Below are 26,625 nucleotides of genomic sequence, written 5' to 3'. Positions count from 1 at the left end.
GTGTGTTACTTTATTCTGAATAACAAGATTTTAAATTGTTTAGTTTACAGGAAAAAATGAAGGAAATAAGAGGACTGAAGAAAAGAAACATGTTGACCTACATCCTAACACGTACAGCTCTGCATCATTGTTGAACCTGGCACTACAGCTTTTCCAGAATAGAGTTCTTAGACTGGTTTTCAGATTGGTCACACATACACAATATAAATTAGTTTTCTCACCAGCATTTAGTCTCCTATTAGTCTCCTGCTAGTGTGTTTTGTGTATGTGTGACCAACCAACAGTCTGGAAGGGAAGAAAAATCCACTCAAGTAACAAGTTATCAACCAAGTAGGGTAAGAACAATGCTTCTGAAACACTAGCAGTTAAAGGAAAGAAATTATATCTCAATAAATTCTTAAAAGTCACACTCAGGGGCACCTAGGTGGCTCAGTCAGCTAAGTGTCCGATTCTTGCTTCTGGTCCAGGGGCATGATCTCATGGTTCGGGAGTTTGAGCCCCGCATCTCTCTCTCCTCTCTCTCCATCCTTCCCCTGCTTGTGCATGCTCTCTTTTTCTCTCAAAATAAACAAACATTTAAAAAAAAAAAAAAGGAAGAATAGTCAGCACCTATTCCTGATTTTCAAAAAAATTCTTACCAAACTAGGAAAACTTGACCTTAATAAAAGGAAACTAACAGAAATTTATATGAAACAGCATACTTAATATCAAAATATTTAAAACATTCCCCTCCTATATTCAGGAATAAAACAAAGATGCCAGCCATCACATTACAAAAACAAACAAACATGCCACTAACATATTCAAAGGGAAGAGACAAAAATCTGTCACTGCTTGCAAGCTACATGTTCTGGGCTTTCATGTTACTAATCAAATTAAAAGTTAGTTGGTCTCATAGCTCAAAAACTTACCAGATACAAGATCAAAATTTAAAATCAAACAAAAAAAACCATGAAACAAATAATTAACACATGACCCAGCAACTCTATTCCTAGGTATATACCCCCAAAGAACTGAAAAGAGATATCCAAATACTTGTACACAAAATTTTACAGCAGCACTATTTAAAACAGGTGCAAACAAATGAGATGTCCGTTAGTGGATGAATGTATAAACAAATGGCGGTGTATACATACAATGGATTAATGAAACACTGGTACAAGTACTTGTAGAGAGCAAGATGGAGTCACTCAGGTCAAACAAGGGCCTTTGTCAAGCAATGACACTGTTAAGGGTACTGCAGCTACAAGATATCGTCAAGACCAGCACCAGTTAATGACACCCCAGAAGTGATAACAAGAAGCAGAGGAGGTCTGCAGGGGCCCAAGAATGATTAAATCCTTTTAAAGGAGGGGGGGGATTTTTGCAGCTGTCAGACTCTTTAGACACTGACCCCTCTTTGACCACTTTAAAAAGGCAGCTGCAGCTGGAAGGCTCTGCCCAACTGATCTCTGAACAGAGGTGAGATCCTTCACTGCTTGAACATAATAAGCAGTAAGTACTGAGAGCTGACCCGAGCAGGACCTAGGCCTGATCTCAACTGGTCGCTCACAGACTGACTCCTCATTTGGTTCATTAGTTTCCCACCCCCTGTGTGATCTTGTGTGTTGTGTGACTTGTCTTGTGCTCTGCTGTGTAAGAAGCCAAGTTAATCATGTGGTGAAATGTCACTGAGTTTGGAATCCTGAACCTGCTTTATAATTATGTTAACACTGCTTTATGACTGAATAGAGCTGACACTGTAGACAGATACAACTTACGTGTGTACCTTCACAGCGTGCTTATAACAGTACTACAACATGGATGAACTTTGAAAACATTATGGTAAGTAAAAGAATCCAGACACAAAAGGTCACATATTTTATGATCCATCTGTAGAACAGACAAACCTATAGAGACCGAAAGTAGATTAACGGTTGCCTAGGGCCTAGGGGTGGGGGTTGGGGGGGCAGGACTCAGTGGGCAAAGAAATGCGGAGCAACTGCTAATGGATATGGAGTTTCTTTTGGGAGTGATGAAAATGAATCAGAGGTGATGGCTGCACAACTATGTGACTATACTAAACACCAATGAACTGTATACTTTTAAAACGCAAATCTTATGGCATATAATTCTTATCTAAATTTAAAAAGAATAGTAAGATTTGTTGTGGGAAAAATAAAGTTCCCAAAACATACAAAAATACTACAGTAATCAAAACAGTATGGCAAGAGAGCAGAAACAAGTAAGTAGTTCAAGAAAACAACACCCTAAATGATTAAAGCAGGATGTTTGAATAAACTCACTGGGTATCTGAGTGAAAAGGTAGATGCCTACTTCATTATAAAAACTTAAAAGTGACAGATTGAATAAAATGTAAAATCCAATGCTGTCAAATATGAGAGAATGATTTTAAAATCTTAGTAGGGGAGGTGCCTGCGTGGCTCACTTGGTTGAATGTCTGACTCTTGATTTCCACAGGTCATGATCTCATGGTTCATGGGATCAAGCCTCTCGTTGGGCTCTGTGCTGACAACACGGAACCTACTTGGGATTCTCTCTCCCCCCTCTCTCTTCCCCTCTCCTACTCACACTGTGTGTGTGTCTCTCTCTCTCTCAAAATAAAAATAAACATTTTTTATAAATACATACATACATACATACATACACACACAAAATACTGACATATCTGGCTAAATACAAATTCTAAATATCTATTTGGGGAAAAGACACAATAAGGTTAAAAGATAAGCAAAAGATTGGAAGAATATTACTTGCAATATACAAAAAGGATTAATTTCCATGATATTAAAAACTTCATGCAATCCAATGGAAATGGAGGAGAGAGGGGACAGTATTTTAGTATAATACCATTGGTGTGAAACAAAACTGAAAAGACTGTGTAGTTTGCAAATACAGAAAAACTGGTTATGCTTGGGATGACAGGGACATTTTTTTCTGCATCATATTTTCAATGTTTGAATTTCTGACCACAGTATATATAGTAATTCTACAATACCAAAAACAATTTAAAAAGGAAAAAAGTCTGAGAGGCAAACTTAAAAAAGAAATTTAAAAAAATGTTAATTTATTTTTGAGGTAGGGAGGGGCAGAGAGAGAGACAGAGAATCTGAAGCAGGCTCCACGCTGTCAGAGCAGAGCCCAACACTGGGCTCGAACTCACAAACCATGAGATCATGATCTGAGTAGACATCAAGAATCGGATGCTCGGGGCGCCTGGGTGGCGCAGTCGGTTAAGCGTCCGACTTCAGCCAGGTCACGATCTCGCAGTCCATGAGTTCGAGCCCCGCGTCGGGCTCTGGGCTGATGGCTCAGAGCCTGGAGCCTGTTTCCGATTCTATGTCTCCCTCTCTCTCTGCCCCTCCCCCGTTCATGCTCTGCCTCTCTCTGTCCCAAAAATAAATAAACGTTGAAAAAAAAAAAAAAAGAATCGGATGCTCAACCAAGTAAGCCACACAGGCACTACTGAGAGACAAACTTTAAGTAGCTGAGGGACACTAAAGGATTTTTAAAGGGGAAGTAGAATGGATGGTTTAGCATTGTTGACAGATCCCTGGAGTACCTTTATAGAGAATGGATAGGAGAGATACCAGTTTGGAAATAGTTATTGATTCATTTCTCCATTCAACAAATGTTAAACATCTACTGGGGCTTGGCACTGAGCTAACCACTGGCACCAGTTAAAAATGTTGCAAGCTGTCTCTCCAAAAGGTCATATACCTACTTTGGGCAATGGTGCAAAGGAAATAAGGGAAACACCTATTGTTTGTTTCTTTCTTTCTTTTCTTTCTTTCTTTCTTCCTTTGGGGTGCGGGGGTGGAGGGGAGGGATGCATATAGAACTTTTGCCATTTTAAGACATCTGTGAATAATATCCTTGTGGTATTCATTGTATTACAAAAGGACCAGGTATTCCTTGTAAATATAACCCATATTTTGGCAACTCACTGAAGAAAAAAAACAAAAACGCAACATCAGCCTTGTTCTTACAAGTTCAAGATTCTTTGACTTTGGAAGTCCAAGTCCTAAAAAATCTCTAAAAGAAGAACTTCAAAGTCACCCTTACTCATTTTCTGTCCTTTTTAAAATTCTTTGGTTTTGTCAAGAGATGAATAAAAAGAGGACACAATATTAACAGGCCAAAGGAAAAACATCTTAATGAATCATATTAAAGATATTTATAATTATGATTTAATCTGCATTGGTTTCTTTTTGCAGACATGTTCCCATTTTATCACAGCCATCTGCTATTTCAACAGTAAGCCTGTTTTACCAAGTTTTAATAAAGACCATGACTACACATAAAATTTTTTTAAACTTTCTTAACCATAAAACTTATTTGTTAAAAGTGTCCCCTAAGTGAAGAGGCAGAAAAAAGAAACTGCTGATGAATTTGGTAAAAAATTCACGCTACCATTTGGCTTAGGTGAGGGGTGTGGCACCAGCTCCTGGTTTACCACCACTTTAAAGCTAAGTGCTCTGCTTCACGATCTAGGGCTGAGAAAAAGAGCTTTTCTGAGGTTGCTGGTCAGCAGGCAATCACCATCACCTTGACAAAATCAACTGGCTGAGTGAGCTTTCCTTAAACCTATCATAATGTTACCATCATTCTTCCCAAACCATGCTGACAAGGTCCCTCATGTATAGATTTCCTATTGTAAATGCATGATGTGGGCAACACCAAAGCAAATGCAAGTCCCTTTCTGAGGAAGGGTATGGTTAAGCATGACAGTCACAGGACCTAGATATCGTAAGACAGTCCCAATTTCACAGTATTCTATTGTTTTCACATAAGGTGATCTTTTAAATGTGTGATTCAAGATGATTTAATAGTTAGACTCATGAGAGTTTTTTTAAGTGAATACAAAGTTCAAAACACAGAAAAGAAAAAAAAAAAAACAATCTTCCCAGACTCTCCTGAGTCTGAATTTTGGACGTGAGCACATAATCATATGGAAAAAACCTGGCCTAATCCTCCCAACCCATCCTAAGAGAAGCATTTCTTCCCAGGCAGGAGCTCACCAGAAATTACAAATGATTTTTAAAAACAAAGCAAACACGAAGAAAAAGCCATTAGCACATACAAGCTTCTAATTGAAACACAAAAGACGGTGAGGAAAGGAGAGACTAGAAAAGGGAGCAATAAACAGTGGTTTCCAGAAGCCCTTTTTGCAGAAATGTTTACTTTAGCAGTTGGATACTGCTGTACACTGGATCTTACAGAAATAATTACCATCTTCACAACTGTGAACAAACAAGAAAGTTCATCTGGTCATCTAATCTATTTCACATGTGCAATGTCAAATATTTATTTGTTCCTTTTATATCTTATTAAATATTTATTCTTTTTAGCCATAGCTGTCACTATCTTGAGCCACAAAATCTTTTATTTTTATTATTATTTTTTTAATATTTATTTTTGAGAGATTGACAGAGTGTGTGCCAGGAAGGGGCACAGAGAGAGGCAGACACAGAATCCGAAGCAGGCTCCAGGCTCTGAGCTGTCAGCACAGAGCCTGATGCGGCAGGGCTTGAACCCACAAACCGTAAGATGATGATCTGAGCTGAAGTCAGATGCTTAATCAACTGAGCCACCCAGATGCCCTCACAAAATGATTTAAAAAAAAAAAAAAAGATGTAAATATATGCATTCCTCAATAGAGGAATCCAGGAATTTCTTAAATGCGAGAGTGGCCCACATCCCCATTCTGAGACATCACAGGCAAGTGCTTTTACTTGAGCTGCCATCCGGGTATCCTAGAACCTTCCTACTCTGACCTTATCCAAAAGGTAATCATCAATAGATAGGGGAGAATTTAGTGGACTGTGAGGTGGCCTGGTATGAAATTAAGGAAAAAGAGGGTCTACCTAACCCAATCACATCAAATCTAATGGGGGGAAAGGACAATGTATTTGAGCAGAAGAGATTAAGAGTGGAGACAAAGTCAGAAGATTGGAAGACTCGCTAGATGAGGGAGCAATAAATGCCTGCTTCAGAGTGGATGAGGTGACCAGATCAGCAGACCCAGCCAATGAAGGACAACAGGAATTGCTACAGACCTGGGACAATTAGATACTATCCCAATTCACCTCAAACCAAACTATGTGACCTGAAATTGTATTATGTGTTTCCTTACGTCCCCACACATCCATATAAAAATCTAACAACAGGTCATGATTCAACACCTACTTTATGAAAAGGAAAAATATTCTACAATCAGAATTATTTCCTGACTGCATTTATATGACTTGCAAACCAGTAGGGGGTTGGCTAAGACTATTCAGATCCCCCTTAAATTGCTAAGGTTATCTACCTATTTATTCCCAGAATTATATCCCAGACTTCTGGATAATACTGGATGGTGGACTAAACACAAAGCTATTTGTTGCTCCTTCCCCAAACACTAAGATTTTTTTTTTTTAAAACACATAAACCCAATGGTACGAAGAGAACTGGAGACTGTAGTCACAAAACCTGGAAAGATGAAATATAAATGGCTAAAGGGTAAAGGACTCAAAGACTTAAGAAAACTGAATCCTTAGGTAAGCATCAGGGAACAACACTCCCCCAAAAGTATCAGCAGAGAATAAATGGGAAGGGTTAACAGAAAATCTTTCTTTAAAAAAAAAAATGGGGTGCCTGGGTGGCTCATTCAGTTAAGCATTCGACTTCGGCTCAGGTCATGATCTCATAGTTTGTGGATTTGAGCCCTGTGTCAGGCTCTGTGCTGACAGCTTGGAGCCTGCTTCAGATCCTGTCTCCCCCTCTCTCTGCCCCTCCCCCCACTTGCACTTTCTTTGTCTCTCTCTCTCTCTCTCTCAAAAATAAAGATTGTTTTTTAACATTTATTTATATTTGGGAGACAGAGAAAGGCAGCACAAGTGGGGGAGGGGCAGAGAGAGAATGAGACACAGACTCCGACGCAGGCTCCAGACTCTGAGCTATTAGCACAGAGTCCAACGTGGGGCTCAAACCCACAAACCACGAAATCATGACCTGAGCCAAAGTCGGACGCTTAACCAACTGAGCCACCCAGATGCCCCAAAAATAAACTTTTTTTTTTTTAAAAAGCTTACTTTGAGGAGAGCACACATGTGCAAGCAAGCAGGGGAGAGGCAGAGAGAGGGGAGAGAGAGAGAATCCCAAGCAAGCCCCACACTGCCAGCACACAGAGCCCAACACAGGGCTCCATCTTATGAACCATGAGACCATGACCTGGGCCAAAATCAAGAGTTGAACACTCAACTGACTGAGCCACCCAGGTGGCCCCAGAATATCTTTCTGAAATGCAATTCCAGATCCAGTTGTTCAGACAAATGCCCTTCCCTCTCTTGCAAAGGGCTGAAGATAATCTAAAGAAGGTTAAAACAGACGGTTATACAGACCAGGGAATCACCAAGTAAAGCGAAGGCAGTTTCAGTTAGCATAGGTACTAGATCTCTATCCATGGTGTGTTGGTAAATATAAGTGTTTAACAACTTGGGGGTAAGGGGAGGTGGAGACAAGGGTAATTATCTGTAATATCTGCTGAATTCTTGTGGTATAAAATACTCTTACCATGGCTGCTTCAAGCTAAGAAATGATATCACTGTTCACAGAGATTAGATGAGATGCATGGTAGCCTATCATTAAATAGTATTTCCACCATACAGATTAGATGTAAATAATATCAACAGCATCCATAATGACAAAATGTAATAAAATATTCAGGGGTAGTGAGTTTTTAGAATTTATTGATTTGATTTTTTTAATATAACATCTAAGTTTGCATAATCTTTAATAATTGTCATATTTAGCAAACGGCTCACAAAGTTCCTGAAAATTTTAACAACTGTCTATGATGCGCTAATACTAGTCATCGACCCAGCCCTCTTTATTAATACCCTTTCCCAAAAGGCTGACAGTCAGGCCTTCACTTCCAGGCAAGGGAGATTAGAAAAAACTTTTCTGGAGAATATTAACAATTAGTCTAAGAGGAAAAATTGTATTTTGCCATTATATGACAAATTCTCAAACTAAATTTGTCCAGCCAGATCTTCCTACAGTGAAGCTCACAATTGTAGAAGTCCTACTGCACATGCAGAGCTTTCAATCAGCATTCTAGGATCCCACTATTAAATATTAGCAAATAGCCAAGAATTGCTAGACCTCTCTAGCACAAAGAAATGAAACAGAAAAAGCAAGTTGGAAGAGACAGCACATGCTTTGCAGGCATGTGACCTAGGCAGTCACACAGTGCCCTGCACTTAGAAGATCCCTGTGTTAGATTTAATGCTCTGCCGTTGCTGTCTTGAAATTCTCTAATAAATGTTAACAAGGGGCCCTGCAGATTATGTAGCTAGTCCTTACAGAGACTATGCAGGGTAAAGAAAATTCTGGGGGAAAAGATACCATGAATATATTCAGAAATATAAGAGAAAATATCGCAAACACAGTAAGAACAGTAAGTTAAAACAACGCAAAGAACAAGCAAAGAACAGTAAGTGAAAACAAAATAAAACTAAAAAGAGTCAGAAAATGAAAGTGAGCAAAAGCATGCCTTGTTGGTAATTAAAAATGCAATAGCTAAAAGGAAAAACTCCTTAGAACAGCATAAGAAGATTGGAAGATCAGTCCAGGAAGTCCAATATCAGAGCATCAAGAGTTTAAGAGAAAACTAAGAGGGGGAGAAAGTCAGGGTGCCTGGATGGCTCAGTTGGAAGAGCTTGGGATTATTGATCTCTGGGTTGTGAGTCCGAGCCCCACGTTGGGTGTAGAGATTACTTATATGAAGTAAAAAAGAAAAAAAAGGAAAAGTCATCAACAAAATAGTTCCCAGATTGAAAGGGTTCGCCAAGTACTCAATGGAACCAAACTCACACTAAGGCACCTTATTGTGCAATTTCAAACACAGAGAAACGAAGAAAAGAACCAATCACATAAATTATCAGGAACCTAATGTATCAGAATACCTTCTGCCAAAACAAAAGCATAAAGCAAGAAACAGGGAAATAAGAGATCTAGAAAACAAGAAATCCAAAACAAAAAGGCAAGGAGCATCCTCAAGATGTGGATGAAGGGAAGTCCCAGGATAAGAGCGGTGCATAAAAAAAGTGGGCAATCAGTCCAGATGGAAGCACATCTTCAGGAATAAGGGAAACTAAGAGAATACCTTAACTGTCTGAACTTCCTGAAAGGAAATATGAACAAGTTGCAATTTGAGCTACATTAGAGAGAAGTTTAAAGTAAATAATAACAAAGAAAAATAAACATTTCAGGGAAAACCAAAAGTTGTACAGGAAAGTACAAGTGTTCATAGATTACTCCATGGCTTAACTGTGAATAGCGTGTTCAGTCTTAACTGTGTAAATACTGAATACCAATCTAAGCAAATTTATGAACAATTACACTAGGATGGGAGAAGAAAAAGGATACCTGTGGATGTTGAGAAAGAACTGAATCCTCATCTGCCGTAATGGGAAATCATGAGATACTACCTGAAGCTGAGAAATCAAGAAATCAGAATAATAAGCACGCTGTTAAGAACGACAGTGTTTCGGGACGCCTGGGTGGCTCAGTCAGTTAAGCATTCAACTTCAGCTCAGGTCATGATCTTGAGGTTCGTGGGCTGGAGCCCTGCATCGGGCTCCATGCTGACAGCTCGGAACCTGGAGCCTGCTTCGGATTCTGTGTCTCCCCATCTCTCTGTCCCTCCCCTGCTCAAACTCTGTCTCTCTCTCTCTCCCTCTCAAAACTAAAACACTAAAAAAAATTTAAAGAATGACAGTGTTCAAGGGTGGCTGGGTGGCTTAGCTGTTAAGCATTCGACTTTGGCTCAGGTCATGTTCTCATGGTTCATGAGTTCACACTGATGGAGCATGAGTTCACGCTGATGGTGCACAGGAGGCTGCTTCAGATTCTCTGTCTCTCTCTGCTCCTTCCCTGTTCACACACGTGCCCGCGCTCTCACAAAAATAAACACACACACACACACACAAAATGAGAGTGTTCAGAACTTGCTACCCCAAAATAAGGTGCCTTGGTATACTGAATATTTTAAACTGAAAAAACCTGCGGTGCCAGAAGGTGCCAGAAGGACTTCCTGACTTTCCCTTCTGTCTGGAAGCAGGTCCTAAGACCTTCATGTAAGAGATGTCCTTTCTATACCAGGAAAAGAACATCTTTATCTGTGTAGATGGAGGGTTACAGAGAGAAGTCAAAGGAAATGGCCTTGCCAAGTTTCCCCAGTTTAATACCCTGAGTGCATATTCTTTTGTCCTATCATGTTTTTCTATGACTTTCCACTCTTCCGTCAAATCTAGTGCAGGGGCACCTGGAGGCTCAGTCAGTTAACCGTCCAACTTCGGCTCAGGTCATGATCTCACGGTTCGTGAGTTCGAGGCCCGCGTCTGGCTCTGTGCTGGCAGCTCAGAGCCTGGACAGCCTGCTTCAGATTCTAGGTGTCTCTCTCTCTCTCTCTCTCTCTCTTTCTCTCTCTCTCTCTCAAAAAAAAAAATTTTTTTTATCTAGTATAAAAATACTCAGACTGAACCATTTCTTCAGGTCTTCATTTCTTTATGAAGCCTCTTGTGTCACATAAAATTTTTATTAAATAAATTTGTATGCTTGTCTCTTGTTAATCTGTCTTTTGTCAGTTCAATTTACAGGGCCCCAGCTACAGAACCTAGAAGGGCATTAGGAAGAAAATTTTTCCTCCCCTATGAGAACAGAGAAATGCAAAAAAAATCAGATATAAGAAATTAAAATGTTTGCCTCTAGAGAGGGAGAAGTAGGAGATGAAGTGGGAGGAGAACTGTTGCTTTTCCAATCTTACAGAGCTATTAAATCTTTATGCACATTTACCTCTTTGATAAAACATAAAATCATAACATGAAAAAAGCTAGCAGAAAAACTTCAGGATGTTTTAATTCATGATTCCTCTTTCAAGCTTACAAGTTTTGTCAACAAGAAATTTTTCTCCTTCTATTTGTTGTGGTATTTCCAAATTTTCTACAAAAATGTATTACTTGTATAATAGAAACGTAATCACCTTACAATATTCAAAATCATCTATAACTCCAACTATTAGTTAGGAATATTACCATGTCCTATAATACCCAATCTGGCCCAGCTCAGGAAAAGGTGGTGGCTTACCTTCCAGGAGTTACCTCATCAGTTTATACCAAATGTCTCCATATCTCACACTGGGTTTCCCTCTCCATGCCTACATTCTTTCAAAACACTATAAAGAGACTTTCCATTTAACTCTGAAAAATTCACATAAACATAATGAACTCTAGAGTTTGCCTTTAAGGGGGCAACAAATTCAATTTTTCATACCTTTATTATTCCCAAAACTAAACTTAAAGCTTTCAGTACACAGAAATTGTAATATAGCATATATTACGTTAACACAACTGTATAACATTTATTTGTTTTTATTCTACATTTAAATAGCTGTCAGGTCAGCTATCAGTTGTCAGCTATGTATCTAACTAGAAAAGTTATTACGGTCAGAGTTTGCAAAACACAGTTCAGATAAATGTCACAGCCTCTGTTCACCTCTACAATGGATGATGAGGATGGACATGGTCATCATAGGATGTTTAAGAAGGGATCTGCTTAGCACAGAGAACTGAGCCAATCTGCAAACATATGTAGGCCAGCCAAGGCAGCTAGCTACACATGTTTTCACTTATTCCCTTAAGAGTGATTTGGTTTATTTGGATTTGGTATAGAATCATTTCTGGATTTAAGGAAAACTAAACAAGGTTTTACAGCTTGTTATGCTGACAGGCAGAAAACCATGAAAAAAAATCCTAACCTAAAGAAGATTCCTTTTGCACTTAAAATTAAGGTAGGATAGACATACCTGAAGACATGGTCTACATTTCTCATCTTCATCCCGCCTAATCATGGCAAAGATTGTCTTCATTATTAATTAGTAAACTCTGGCATGCAAATATGGCCTGTAGGATCATGAAGAGTTCCCCCACCCCACACACACACCCCTAACACCAGTAAAATGTCTCGCTGGCATAACATACCAAATTTTTCTCAAACTGGCAACCAAAACAAGCTGCTACCAGAAGATTTTTTTTTCTCAAAGTCAAATTAAATTTTGCCAATGTACACAAGAATATTCCAGATTAGTGGCTGTTAACCAATTTAATCTTATGACATTCAAAACTTCTTGTTCACACTAGAGTGCTTTAGGTAAATACTACTAATCTCTTCTGGCTTCTAGATACCTTGCAGACTTTGGGAAATTCATCTGGTTTCTTGCCCCCTCCAGCCACTCCATCTCAACCTCCAAAAAAATGCCTCGAGTTTTTTGTTTTGTTTTTGAAACAACTTGCTTTTTCCATCCTGAGTTTTCCTGAACTATTTCAGGGTTCTGACAATTTTGCCAGTGACTAAATCTCCTCCTGGGAATAGCTGCCTCATTATCACTATTAAAAACAGTCACTCCTAATACTGACTGATAAGGATCTGGAAACTTATTGTAACTTCGAGAATGCATATCCCACCCTACCCAATCCAAAGATAAATGCATCACAAATGGAATAACAGACTCACCACAGGACACAATCCCACAGGCTTTGTGTTCCAATTAAACTATTGAGTGTTGTGAATATTCCTAACTCTTACCAATATGAAGAATTTCTTACCATTTCCTTCCTCATAACTAATTAATACAGAAATTACTATGAGTCAAGCAAGCAAAACAAACGAACGAGGCAAACAAAATACACACTCACACACACACAATACACACACACACACACACACACACACACACACAAACTCAACAGTAAATATCCTAATCCTAATGTTTTTAAGATAATACGGCCTTCCAACTGATCTATTTCAGAAATATTCTGTGCAGTACATGTACTGTGTGGGTAACTTTTGTTCTTGGCAAGCTAGTCCTCCTGGCTTAGAATATCAACAGCAGATAACCTCATATAAGAGCTCTTTTCCTACAATCCCTCAAATGGAACAACCACTTAGAAACTTAATTCTTGCAGAAAAGCATATCCAAAATAGAGATGATCATAAGTTTATTTCTATTATTGCCATTTTGGTTATATCTCACTTCCTCAGCATTAGTAAAAAGTCACATAATCATAATCCATCATTCTGGAAACCCGACAGTGATACAGAGATGACTCTCCATCCACTCACAGCCCCCCAAAAAGTAGTACCCAGAAGTTCTTTCACATCAGCCAGAAGCAACCTGGGCCCCTTTTGCAGCCACTGAGGAGAACGCGAATTTAACTTTTGTGCCTTAAATTTCCTTGGAGTACATGAAAACTGTAAACTCTCAGAATATTTTTTAAAACAAAACCACACACACAACGAAAACCAATTATGTTAAAATACTGTTATCAAAATATTTTTTGAAAACTCAGTAGTATTAAATGCATTTTACGTTTGTAATATATAAAATAACAAGCTTCAATGACAAGCTATTAACTACCATAATTTCCAAATTATGACCAACATAAATGGTATCTTCAAGATATCTGCAACAACTGCAATGTGACATAAAAATATCTTTGATTCCAGGGGAGCCTGGGTGACTCAGTCAGTTAAGCGTCTGATTTTTGCTTTCACCTCAGGTCACGATCTTGCGGCTCCTGAGTTAGAGCCCCACATCGGGCTCCACGCTGACAGATTCTCTCTCTCTCTCTCTCTCTCTCTCTCTCTCTCTCTCTCTCTCTCTCCCCCTCCCTCTCTCTGCCCCTCCCTCACATGCACAGTCTCTGTTTCTCTCAAAATAAATAAATAAACTTAAAAAAATTAAATTAAAAAAATCTGTGATTCCACAAAGTCACAGGGACTGCTTGCTAATTTGCTGTGGTTTGAAGCAAATGTTAAATTTCAGTTAGAGATTAGTGAAAACAAGAATCTAACATTTTCCCATTTAAATTCAGGGACCCCTGAAGCTTTTAAAATGTAATCATTCTGAAACAGAGATCTGCATCACTAAAGAGGCATTAGAGATCACTTGGTTCATCTCTTCTTTTTAAAGATAAGGGAACTAAGGAAGAATTGATGGTATAGCTCACCTGAAGTATCTTGACTGCAAATCACTGGGTTCTCTTTATGTATAGTAGACTACTGTTTTCTTTTGAAAACCCGAACTTCACATCTAGCAATACTTAGCACTTACCTCAAGCTTGCAACTCAGTTTCAGCATCTGTAAAATGAAGATAATAACCCAAATATGGAAGAACCTTAACGTGAAAATCATATTTAAAATTCCATGTTAAAGTACTACAGCAGTACTTTTAAAGGTAAGGCTATTTATCAATGAACTCCGTAAAATATCAAAGACAAGTTATCCTTGCTCCTTGGTATACCTTAAGCATCGTTGAATTCTGACTTATTTAACACATTAACTATTTATTTTATGCTGCTAACTGTATCTCCCAAAGGATAAACTGACCCTAAAAATAAGCCACTTCAAGTAGAAAATGATATGCTTAGTACAGAAAGTATTGGCTTTAGAGTCACACTACTCTGTAATTCTAGGTAAAATACTTGTTTTCTCTGGTCCTCCATTTCTGAATCAGTAAGATAGGAATAAATGCTAACAACCGTATGTGATTGCCAAGAAGGTCATTAAGTGTCAGTCCTTCTCTTAAAGGGGTCAATGAGGAATAGAAGATAACCTTGTAAAGCAGTGAGAACATTTGTTTTCTCCTCCTTCATCACTTGATACAGTTATTTAAAATAAGATGGGGGCACCTGGGTGGCTCAGTTGGTTAGCATCCTGATCCCCGATTTCAGCTCAGGTCAAGATCTCACAGTCGTGAGATGGAGCCCCTGGTCTGCGTCAGGCTCCGCGCTGGGCGTGGAGCATGCTTAAGAGTGTCTCTCTCCCTCCCTCTGCCCCGTGCGCACTCGCACTCACGCTCGCTCTCTCTCTCTCTCTCTCAAAAAAATAAAATAAAATAGGAATAAGGACCGCAGAAATAATATCCTCCTTTAATGGTCAGAATAGAATCTCTCAGCAATCTAAAACAGAGCCACTCAAATAGCCAGCAATTCTTTCCATAGAAAATCCTTGTTTAAAAATAAATTACACAATAAAGATTGTATTACTGTGCACTGAAAAAAGGAAGAAGATTAAAACTAAAGACCATTCCCAAATTTTTACACAGACAATAGTAAACAAACGTTTGGAGGACAAGAGTCACACAATTTAAACATGTAAGCACTTAAACATGCAAGTGAAAAAATAAATGCCAATAGAGGTAAGGCCACTAAACTTCTTTCCACAAAAATTGTTTTCTTTTCCTCCACAAAAAGAAATCAGGTGGTTGACTGTAGACATGTCAAAGTTATAGTGACAAATTTGCAAACATTTTAGTTGACTAGGAACAGAAAATACAGTAGGTAGTCAAAGAGAACACAAAAGGCTCATAGAACAAAGCAGATCTGTTAAACACTAGGGGCGGAAAAATGAGCCATTATCTGCCATGCCCTCCTGTCGCACCCTTTTATTTGTAGTCATAACTGCAAGCTGTTTTAAAGACAATGGCAATGTTATTAAGGGTACCTTCATGCTGTGCCAAAGCACATACACACAGCAATTCGGAACAATCAGTCTTACTTTCATGAGAGCAAAAGTTGTGGCCAAATGAAATGGGTGGATACCATATTAAACAATCTTGGAATTAGCTAATAGGATATAGGAAAAAATGATCCTAATGCAGATGCTAAATTCTCTTCCTTCTTTACACAATAAAAATTTTTTATTATCTGAAAAGCACTCGGGGAGGAAGGTTCCATTTAGTAAGACCTAAATATGGCCTGTTTTTAAACACAAAGATGTTTATTATTTCCTTGCATAATCCATAAACTTAAAATATGGGCTGGATACTAGATGCAACGTTATAACTTTCAAAAGGATGCTGTGTAGAAACAACTAAGTGGAAACCTTTAAATATAACACTGCAACTCTACAGAAAACCATGTGTTTCACAAATATTTCATAGAAGTAGAAATTCACTGCAGGCAACAAGTAGCAACATAAAACTTGGTTTGTAGGAGTACTCCACTGTTCTTACACAGATTTAAAATGTGGCACTTTATCTGTCATTGTGGCTTGTCGATATTTTATTCAATCTACATTAATTACATTACTTCATGCTTTATTAACGGACTTCAAAGCAAAATCGGAAGAAGTATAAAAAAGACATTTAATAAGGCTACGACTTTAAAGCAAAATCGGAAGAAGTATTAAAAAGACATTTAATAAGGCTATGACTTTATAACCACACCAACACGGCCTTAAACATACACACAGTACACAGTAGTGTATGAAGTGTAGTAGAGGAAAAATGGGGTCTAAAATTCAGGCCTGGGAGAAATCCTATTCAGTGAAAATTTTTATGAAACATTTTTCATAGGTTGTTTTTAAAACTCATATTTTTGAAACCTTCTTTCCAGATGCAATTCTAATGCATTAATTAGAATTTATATTTTATATCAATTAATAGCTAGTGTGAGAGAAGTCTATTGCTCACACTAAACTGAAAGGGGAGTGTCTTCTCAGATGAGCTATTTTTAAAAGAATCCCAAGGATTTAAGCTCTTCTTGGGCACTTCCTCAGATACAGCCTTAGTGTGCCAAGAACCATTCAACATCATTTTTGCCACAAAGAACAAAAACCAAGTAGGTAAAACCCATATTTTGTAATAAACCTCATGAATATATTTTGAAAAACAAACCAGTCTCACACAGCTCCAAACCTAGAAAGATGATTACAATAAAAATGGGTTGGCCTCTAAATTATTTGCAATTTACAGTGATTTTAGACAAAATCATTTTATCATTATTTAAGAGTGAGGCCATATTTTTCCATTTTCTTAAGTTTGTATTTTAATTACAGTTAGTTAACACAATAGTGTTACATTAGTTTCGGCATACAATATAGTAATTCAATAGTTCCATACATCACCCTGTGCTCATCACAACAAGTGCACTCCTTAATTTCTGAGGCCATACATTTAAACTTCTCCGGCAATTTAGGGTAAGAATGAGGTAAGAAAGCACTACAAAAAAACAAAACAGAGGTATATCTCATGTTTCAAAATGGCATTCCCAAAAAACTGCCCAAGTCAAATTTTTGAACTAGCTTCTATTTTCCTCTTCATCTCTAAAAACCGAACTGTGTAACACTCCCTGCCCCTCTCTGGGTGGTGGGGGGGGGGGGGGGAATAAATAATAAATAATAAAAACATGTACAGTGCTGCAAACCTATTCTAAATTATACAAGTAGTAAATTATTTTTAAAACAAAATAAAATATAAATGAGAAAATTCTGTTTTCTGTATTTGTGACCTACTTAAAGGTCAAAAGAAAACTGAATAGAACATAGAAGACTAATCAACCCTTCATTTCAATCAAACCCCCACACCTCACCCACCCTCACAACTTTGAAGTACAGGAACTCTGCTATTCTCTTGACATTTGTGGAAGCTGCAGTTTGGCATATTTTGTTTGTTGCTTTTGTTTTGCAATTAACTGCTATGGATCAAAGAAAAAAATCATTCAAAAAGAAAATTATTCAAGTTCACAATAAAATAAAGTGGTAGGTGAGTACGGGAAGCCTGAAATATGGAAGAATTCACTGAAAGTTTCCCCCCACTACAAATGACTTAAGATTATGTCTAATTAGTACCCAAACTTACATATTCTGAAAGATATTTTCATGGACAAGAAAGACAGTGATGCTGTTTATAAGACAGGGGCTGGTGCTTCAAGCATTAGAGATAATCTGCTATTCCCAACATAAAAAATACAGCACTCAAGGCTAGCAGATTTTTTTAAGTTTTTCACGATAGAATGAGGATACCATCGTAAAAATTAAATTCACAAATATAAACACACACCTAAAGGTAATTTCATCAGAATTGAGACATATACCTCTCTCATATTAAACAATATCACACTTTAGCAGCAGACAAGTCACTGTAACTAAGCAATAAATCCAAATACTATTCTTTTCCTTGAGAATCACATTGCTTATTTTTCTGATGTAAAATTCTAATTTGTTTAATATATGCAAATACCTACACATTCTTTATAAATACCCGTTACTGAGGCCTTCTTAAACCCAAATATTAAATGAGGTGATATTTCCCTCCATGATTTAGCTTCATCCCAAAAATTTTCCTCCAGGTTCTGTCTGAAATCTATCAAGATACCTAAATTTGATTATTGTACTAGTATGTGGTACTTCTCACATTAAAATTACTTTATAGCATCAATCCATTAAAAAACAAAAACAAAAAACTGACCCCTAGTCAGGTACAAAATCAGTCATTCTCAAAATGCCAATTCTCCTCAAAAGATTAAGCATGCAATTTTACAGTGACAAAGTCTATGTTATTCAGGGAAGTCACAGTAGTTGAATTTCATATACGTCAAAACCCTCATTTCAGATGCCACCTTAACTCCAAATCTAGTATTACAGGAAGGAGAACATCATTTGTTAGGAAAACCTCACAAAATCCTCCTCCTTACTGTGGAAATAACCAGAAAAGAGGTTCTATATCTTCCAACACCTACTGAGGGTAGTATCAGATTCCTGGAAAGTGGCATAAAATTTGTTTATCACAAGGACATACAGAGGTTTAGAAATACGGGACTTGTTCACTGCTTTATTCTTTTAAGAATCAAAGATGGAGAACAGAGTAAAAATTCTAAAAGTCTAAAAGCAAATGCATAAAATACTCAGCTATGAAGTCCAGTTTTGTAATGTTACCAACAAGCAAGTTCTGAGAACTAAGTAAAGCAATTATAATTAACACACTTATTTACCTAAAACCTAATCTTCAGTATTAATTCAGCTCCTGGCAACATTAACAAAATATTTCAGTTCCTAGCTTTAAAAGAAAAAACAAAAAACTAGACTGTTTCAAGTTAGGTGTTTTAATGCATTTTGATAATAGCTCCTCAAAGTTGGTCTTTCCAAAATCATGAACAACCATCACTGAACACTTAGTATTTCCCAAGCCTTAAATGAGGCCCAAAGGACAAATAAATAAGACAAACACCATCCTAGTCCTCCTATGGTGCTGACATTCTAACAGAGAAGACAGAAAAATAGTTACGTAACGAGTAACAACTAAAACTAACCATGTAAAACTCTTGGAAGAAACTGGGCAATGAATCTTCTTGAATTAGGCAATGGTTTCTTACATATGACACCAAAAGTACAAGCAACAGAAGAAAAAACAGACTCCACCAAATTTAAAATGTTAAATTTTAGCTATCAAGAAAGTGAAAAACACAACCTCCCACAATGGGAGAAAATACTTGCAAATTATGTATCTGATAAGGAATCTGTATCTAGAAGATATAATGAATTCTTGTAACCCAGTAATACAAAGACAACCCAATTAAATACTGGGGAAAGGAAATAAATAATTTCTCCAAAGATATACTACTAATAAACACATGAATAAATGCCCAACATCATTAGCTATCAGGAAAATGCAAATCAAAACCACAATGAGATTACTTCACACCCCCCAGAACGGCAAGAATTGAAAAGTGAAAATAAATGTTAGCAAGGACATGGATAAATTGGAATCTTCATATACTGGTATTAGAAATGTAAAAAGTATACAGCAGCACTGGAAAACAATTTGGCAGTTTTTCAAAAGGTTAAACATAGAGTTACCATACGACCCAGCAATTTCACTCTTAAAGATGTATAAATTCAAGAAATGAAAACATACGTCCACATAAAAACCTCTACATGGATGTTCACAATACCATTATTCCTAACAGCCAGAAAGTGGAAACAACCTAAATGTCCATCAATTGATGAACAAATAAACAAACTGTGTATATCCATACAACGGAATACTATTCAACCATAAAAAGAAATGACTTACTGGTATGTACTAGAACATGGATGAACCTTGAAAACATTATGCAAAATGAAAGAAAACAAACACAAAAGATCACACACATGGTTCTATTTATATGAAACGTCCAGAAAAGCAACTCTTGACAGACAGAAAGCAGATTTTCTGGGAGGAGTAGAGGGTATGTGAAACGACCCCTACTGGGTATAGAGACCCTTTCTGCTATCTTCATGATAGCAAGTGGTACTCTTACAACTTGAATCAAATGCTCTAAAATTGATTTTGGTGATGGTTACATAACTCTGTGGATAGCATTGAACTGCACACTTTAAATGAGTTAACTGTGTGGTATATGAATTCTATTTCAATAAAGCTGTTACTAAAAACATAATAATAATGTTTACAAAGTACTGTGAAAAAGTACAGGGTATTAAGGAAACATATAAAAGGAACCTTAACCTAAACTGGGGAATCAGAGGAGGGTTAAATGAAGACCTGGATGCATAAGCATTTTTAAAGCATCCAAGTGCATGGTATGTCTGAATTGAATAGCTACTAGTAGCCAAGAGAATTCAAGAATGGATGGACTAGAGTGACAAGGTGGAAGAGATAGTAATAATATAGCTTACATTATTGAACCTTTACCTATGTGCCAGGCACCGCTTACTGCAAAGTCTTAAATACTGTATAATGAATCCTAATAGCTCTGAGGTATGGATGGTTATCATCTCCAATTTTACAGTTAAGGAAACTGAGGCATAGTGAAGGAAAGTTAACTTGCCCAAGGTCACAGCAAGTGGTGCTAACATGACTTCAACCAAAACATCCTGGCCCCAGAGTCCTACACTTCACAACCCACCTTTCCCTGGAACTGTCTATGGACTACAACAGACATAGCTTTGTATATTCTCCCCGGTAACAGTAACCAGATTATGTTATACATTTATACACAAGTTCTTTTGGTTGAACACAAGATGAAGTACTTGAGTTTAGAAACCATGTTTTATAATACTTATTAACCTTTAAACTCTGGAATCATACTCAGCAAGGCAGGCTGATCACTCACTAGCAGTTTTGAGAATTGACACTTCCTAAAAGACTGTCTCTCAATTAACTTGGGGGGACACTTACTCATTATCGCCATTTTGTTTGGTATGTGTGTGTGTGTGTGTGTGTGTCTCCTAAACCAACAGAGTGGAATATACTTAGAACTTGTTAGTGTTTGTGTAAGAAAGTGAATCAAGCTTAAGTTTCTAGCATGAACATCCACATGGATAACAGTGTCTACTATAGAGTCCCAGAAAAGATGGCTGGGAGAAAAATTCTGAGTTCAATTTTGGACAAATTGAGCTGGAGGAACTGAGAGACATCCAAATCAAAATGAATAACACACAATTAGATCTGTGGACCCGGTCCTCAGACGAACAGATCGAAGAGGTAAATTTGGAAGTTTTGGCACATAGCATGGTAATTGAAGCCATGATAAAAACAAACAAACAAACAAACAAAAACAAAAAAAACTAAACGCCTAAGTAGAAAGCACAGAGAAAAAGTCTTAAGACATTGGTTTTCAAATTTGAGCAAGCATCACAATCACATGGAAGGTTTGTTAAAACATAGACGACTGGGTCCCATCCCCAGGGCTTCTGAATCAGTAGATCTGGGTAGGGCCTGAGGATTTTCACTTCTAACAAGTTCCCAGGTGATGTTGATGCTTCTGGTCTGGGGAACCACACTTGGGAGAACCAATGGCCTATAGCAAAGCCCTATAAAACTCTGTTAAAGCAGAGAATAAGGAACTTACAAAGGGGAACAAGACAAGCCTAAGAGTAAGGTAGGAAAAATACTACTACCAATTAAATTTTTACCAAGCAATCTCCTAACTGATAATCCACTGGAAACTTAAATTCTACTTGCAACAAGTATTTATTGAGCACTCACCATATGCCAGGCACCTCTGTTCTCTGTAACCTGATCCTATCTTCTCTCTTGGCTTCTGAAATACCACACACTCCTCTGCTGTTCCGGTTTCTTCGTTGAACACCTATGTATCTGTTCTCTTACTCCTCTCCTTCTGTCCACTCAAAACATTTCAAGGTTCCCTAGGATTCTGCATCTTTTCTTCATCATGCAAGCTCTCCCAGAGCAAGTTTACCTAACCCTATAACCCTGAATACCATCCAGCTGCCAATATTTCTCCCATACTTCGTCTCTAGAACCCAACTGCCTCTGGGCTTCAGATCCTATTTCCAACTGCCAACCCAACTGGACACTTACACACAAAGCCCCTTTCCATAGTTTCTCTCCAAGAAACTTAACCAGCCACCCAGAGACCCAAGCCAAGTATCTGTGGATCCTCCCCACTCCCCCCTTTTTTTTTGAAGTTTATTTTAGAAATCTCTATACCCAATGTGGGGCTTGAAGTCACAAACCCGAGATCAAGAGTTGCACCCTCTTCCAACCGAGCCAGCCAGGTGTCCCAGGTATCTGTTAATCTTCCTAAAGCAACTGTTCTCAACTTTAGTTGATTAGAACCTCCCTGGAAGTTTTGGGTTTTTTTTTTTTTAAAAGAATACCTCGCTTGTAGGTCTAATAATATGACAACAAAAATCTTGCATCCTTAACACATATGCATGTAAAATGCTTAGCAAAAAATGCTGTGAGCACTCAAAACAGGTAACTTTGCTTTTATTGTTTTTTAATGTTTATTTTGAGAGAGAGAGAGAGAACATACATGATCTGGGGAGGAGCAGAGAGACAGAGACGGAGAGAGGGAGAAAATCCCAAGCAGGCTCCACACTGTCAGCGCAGAGGCCGGCATGGGGCTCAAACGCACAAAATGTGAGATCATGACCTGAGCCAAAATCAAGAGTTGGACACTTACCTAACTGAGCCACCTAGCCACCCCAAACAGGTAACTATCTTTATAAACACTTCAAATTTCAGCTCATCTGAGGTCTTTTCTGAATGAATCAACACTTTAAGTTGCTAATAACAAGAAACAAATGAAAACAAGGGCATCTGGGTGGTTGAGTGGGTTGAGCAACCAGCTCCTAATTTCAGCTCAGGTCATGATTTCACAGTCCTTAAACTGAGCCCAGCATCAGGTTCCTCCATGAGCAAGGAGCCTTCTTAGGATTCTCTCTTTCCCCCTCTGCCCCTCTCCAGTTTGTGCGCACTCTCTCACTCTCCCTGTCTCTAAAGTAAAATTAAAACATCAGGGGCCCCTGGGTGGCTCAGTTGGGTGGCTCAAGTCCAACTCTTGATTTCAGCTCCGGTCATGATCTTGCGGGTTGGGAGTTTACACCCCATGTCGGGCTCTGCACTGACAGTGTGGAACCTGCTTGGAATTCTCTCTCTCTGCCCCTCCTCCCTCCCAAAATAAATAAACTTAAAAAAAAATTTTTTTTTAATATTTATCCAATGAAAACAAAAAATTGTTTATAAGTCTCTCTAATGTAAATTTATAAAACTTAGGATCAAAGTCATATTCCTACTGTTGCCAAATATCCTTTGGGTATAGATCTTTATAGTGATTCCTAAAGGGAATAGTAAAATTGTTAAATAGGTACATCACTGGAATCATGGTTGAAATTTGGCCAATGGATAAGACAACACAGACCAGTGAGTGAGGTCTGTTGTTCATACAGCCATTCACAGAGACACTGGTGAGCCATAAATGGAAAAAAAGAGACACGAACATATTCAAACAAGCTAATAAAGAGAAGCCCATTATATGACACAGTTTGCAAATGAGACATCCAACTCTGTAGTGATATCAAAAAAACTTGCACCTCTCCTCTTTAGTGTTATTTTGTATTTTGAGTATTTTCAAAAGAGAATGATGAAGATTTAAAATAGCCACTATCTGCCAAAGTATAATGCTTTGTTTGTGTCTCCTGTCCAATGTTAGCAAATCTACTTTTTCTTGACAAGACATGCAGAAATGGGCAAATGCTGAGTTAGTACGTTCATTTAAGGATACAGAATTCTGCCATTTTCACCCCCTGATGGCCAGTTTCTTAAAACCTGAGCACAACAGGACAACTAGAAAATAGCCTGGAATATGTCAGAAAACCAAGGAATAAAAGCTGCCAAAAATTTCAACTAAAATAAAGGACAACGGTTGGTTTTATTTGGTTGGTTGTTTGCTTTAGCTGAACAAATTAATTTGTCTTACAAATGAAATAAGTTACATATTTTAAAAATAAAATGTGTATCCAAATACCACTAGAGTATATAAACATTTATTTATTTTTTTTAATATTTATTTTTGAGAGAGAGAGAGAGACAGCATGAACGGGGGAATGGCAGCGAGAGAGGGAGACACAGAATTCGAAGCAGGCTCCAGGCTCTGAGCTGTCAGCACAGAGCCCAATGCGGGGCTCAAACTCACGAACCCATGAGATCATGACCTGAGCCAAAGTCAGATGCTTAACCAAATGAGTCACCCAGGTGCCCCTATAAACACATTTAAAAAACAAAAACAAAAAAAAAATCCCTTCCAAAACCTGACTGCCTGGTAAGTGGAGAAGGACTTAAAGCTATTTCCAGAAATGCAATTACTGAAGATAAGCTTTATTTACATTAATGATACAGTCATAAAGGTATCTGGACTGTGGAAAGCAGAGAAAGTTTGAAACCCCCCCCCCTTTGGGGTTATGTATGAAGTAAGCATATTTCCAAATAGGAGGGAAACACAGATACTGATTAGAGCTATGAAAACCTAATAATGTGGGTGAAGAGTAAAGAAAAAAGAAATTTATAATCTTTTTTCCAGTTTTACTTTTCTAGATTTGGGAAAATCTTTAACTTTTACATTTTAAAAATGAACAAAATGTGTATATAATCTAAAGGTTACCTATTTCCAGTATGACTTTTGAGTCCTTTTTATAACCCATTCTCTAAGAGGTCACACAGCCTGAACCTCTCCAGTGGCAGAAAAGGCATTCCACCAACAAAGACTGTTCAACTTCAGAGACTTTTACCAAAGGAAGGCATAGAGTGCTTTTCCAACCTCAAAATCTAAATGCAAAAGGAAGTTTATTTAATACCATCATAGTATTAGACCCTGGTACATTCAAGGTCACAAGTTCATGAGGGTACATAAAGCACATCTCACGTGGTTTTCGGCAGGTCACCAAGCCAGGTGACAAAACCAAGAACCTTTCTCAGGAGTCCACCTGGATTCCCAGTAGCGAAAGGAACTGTGATAGTTGCAATAGCAACCAAGCAAAAACCTGCTAGTTAATTCACTTGTGAATAAATTTACTATTATACATGGATCTCCTAACAAACTACAGAAATTTAAGAAACTGATCATTGTCCTGCTTTTGTTGTTCTCCTCTGTTACATCCAACGAGTGGTATTCTATCATATCAGAATAACCCAGGCCAATGTGGGTGCCTTCTGCTCCAGGCAATGAATGTACAATGCCCTTGACTATTATACTCCACTCTGCTCCAATGTGCTCAACAGACCCCTCACATAATTTAAAAGAAAAAAAAATACTTCTCACCCACTTGGACACAGAACAAGAGCCTTCCAACAGGTCCAATGAAATAACTCCTTTACATCAGCCCCACAGGACCCATATGAATGACAGTCTTTAAGGGAAACGGAAATTGTCTCTGTCTTTACCACCCTTGTACCCAGACTCTTCTCTAAGGGCACATCTCTTCTCAGGCAGTTACCTGGCCTAGTAAACATGGCTTCCTGCCCTTTACACTTAACATCTGCCTAGACCTGCTGGTTCTCAACACCCTTTGCCCTCTTTTACAAATGTGATTATTTTTATTTGGGGACAGGAAATGGAAGCAAGATGAGGAAGAAGGAAATTAAGGGGATTAAAAAAAAAAGTTCTCGTGGCTTCAAAAGTTCCAACAAATTTATAATTATGGAAATAGATAACAGGATCCAAGTTCTTCCCTTCCCAACAACTCCCCACAGGCTACCACCTATGAAATTGGAAGCTCCAATCCTAATTTAGCTCCATGGGAGGGCCAGGGTGGGGGGAGTAACCAGTTATCAAATCCTAATTTGTGATATTTAGTAAAAACAGTAAATTATGATGTCACAGACTATTTAAATATAGTAATTTACACAAAAGACACCCCCCCCCCCGCAATGGTTAAGCAAAATATCACCTCAATTCCTGTAAAGCCTGGATTCTACTCTAAGAGTAGCCATTTTTTCTTCGCTCTAGGACACTGGGTGAGTCACTACTTCTGAGTCTGATACTTCAGAGTTGTGGTGAGGATCAGATCCCTTAGCAGAGTACCCACTCGATAATATAATTAGACAGAATGGTCCTGTCTACTTTGTTCAAAGCAAACCAAAATTAGTGCTCACTCTTATGTAATCATTTTTCAACAACTCGGTCAGTTCTTGTAATGGTGTTAAGACATAGGTGGCATTTAACATTTTACTGAAAGAAAGAATAGCCTATGCTTAAAACGCGAGTTCTGTAAAGAGTCCTAGAAATTAACGCATATTAAAACATTGTATCGGGGCTCAGTCCGTTAAGCATCTGATTTCGGCTCAGGTCATGATCTCACTCGCGGTTTGTGAGTTAGAGCCCCGCGTTGGGCTCTGTGCTGACAGCTCAGAGCCTGGAAGCCCGCTTCAGATTCTGTGTCTCCCTCTCTCTCTCTGTGCCCCTTCCCTGCTTGTGCGCTCGCTCTTTCTCACTCTCTCAAAAATAATGAGTAAACTTGATTATATAAAAAAAAAAAATTATCTATTTATCTAG

The 26,625-nt window shown here is 38.1% G+C and overlaps 1 protein-coding gene across 6 annotated transcripts in view; it reads right to left on the bottom strand.

Annotated features, from left to right (window-relative positions):
• The window catches only part of FBXO34 (F-box protein 34), an 88,747-nt gene that overhangs the window by 33,299 nt on the left and 28,823 nt on the right, over positions 1-26,625 (bottom strand). Inside the window, exon 1 of one of the 6 annotated variants that reach the window (XM_030319168.2) lies at positions 421-453. The exons of 4 other annotated variants lie outside the window; for them this stretch is intronic. The gene's annotated coding sequence lies outside the window, so the exon portion shown is untranslated. Of the gene's footprint in view, positions 1-221; positions 366-420; positions 454-26,625 lie in introns of those variants that run through there. One more of the 6 variants, XM_032593359.1, reaches the window with a different exon arrangement.

Source organism: Lynx canadensis, chromosome B3, assembly GCF_007474595.2.
Source record: "Lynx canadensis isolate LIC74 chromosome B3, mLynCan4.pri.v2, whole genome shotgun sequence".
NCBI lineage: Eukaryota > Metazoa > Chordata > Mammalia > Carnivora > Felidae > Lynx > Lynx canadensis.
This window is presented reverse-complemented; position numbering and strand designations above follow the sequence as displayed.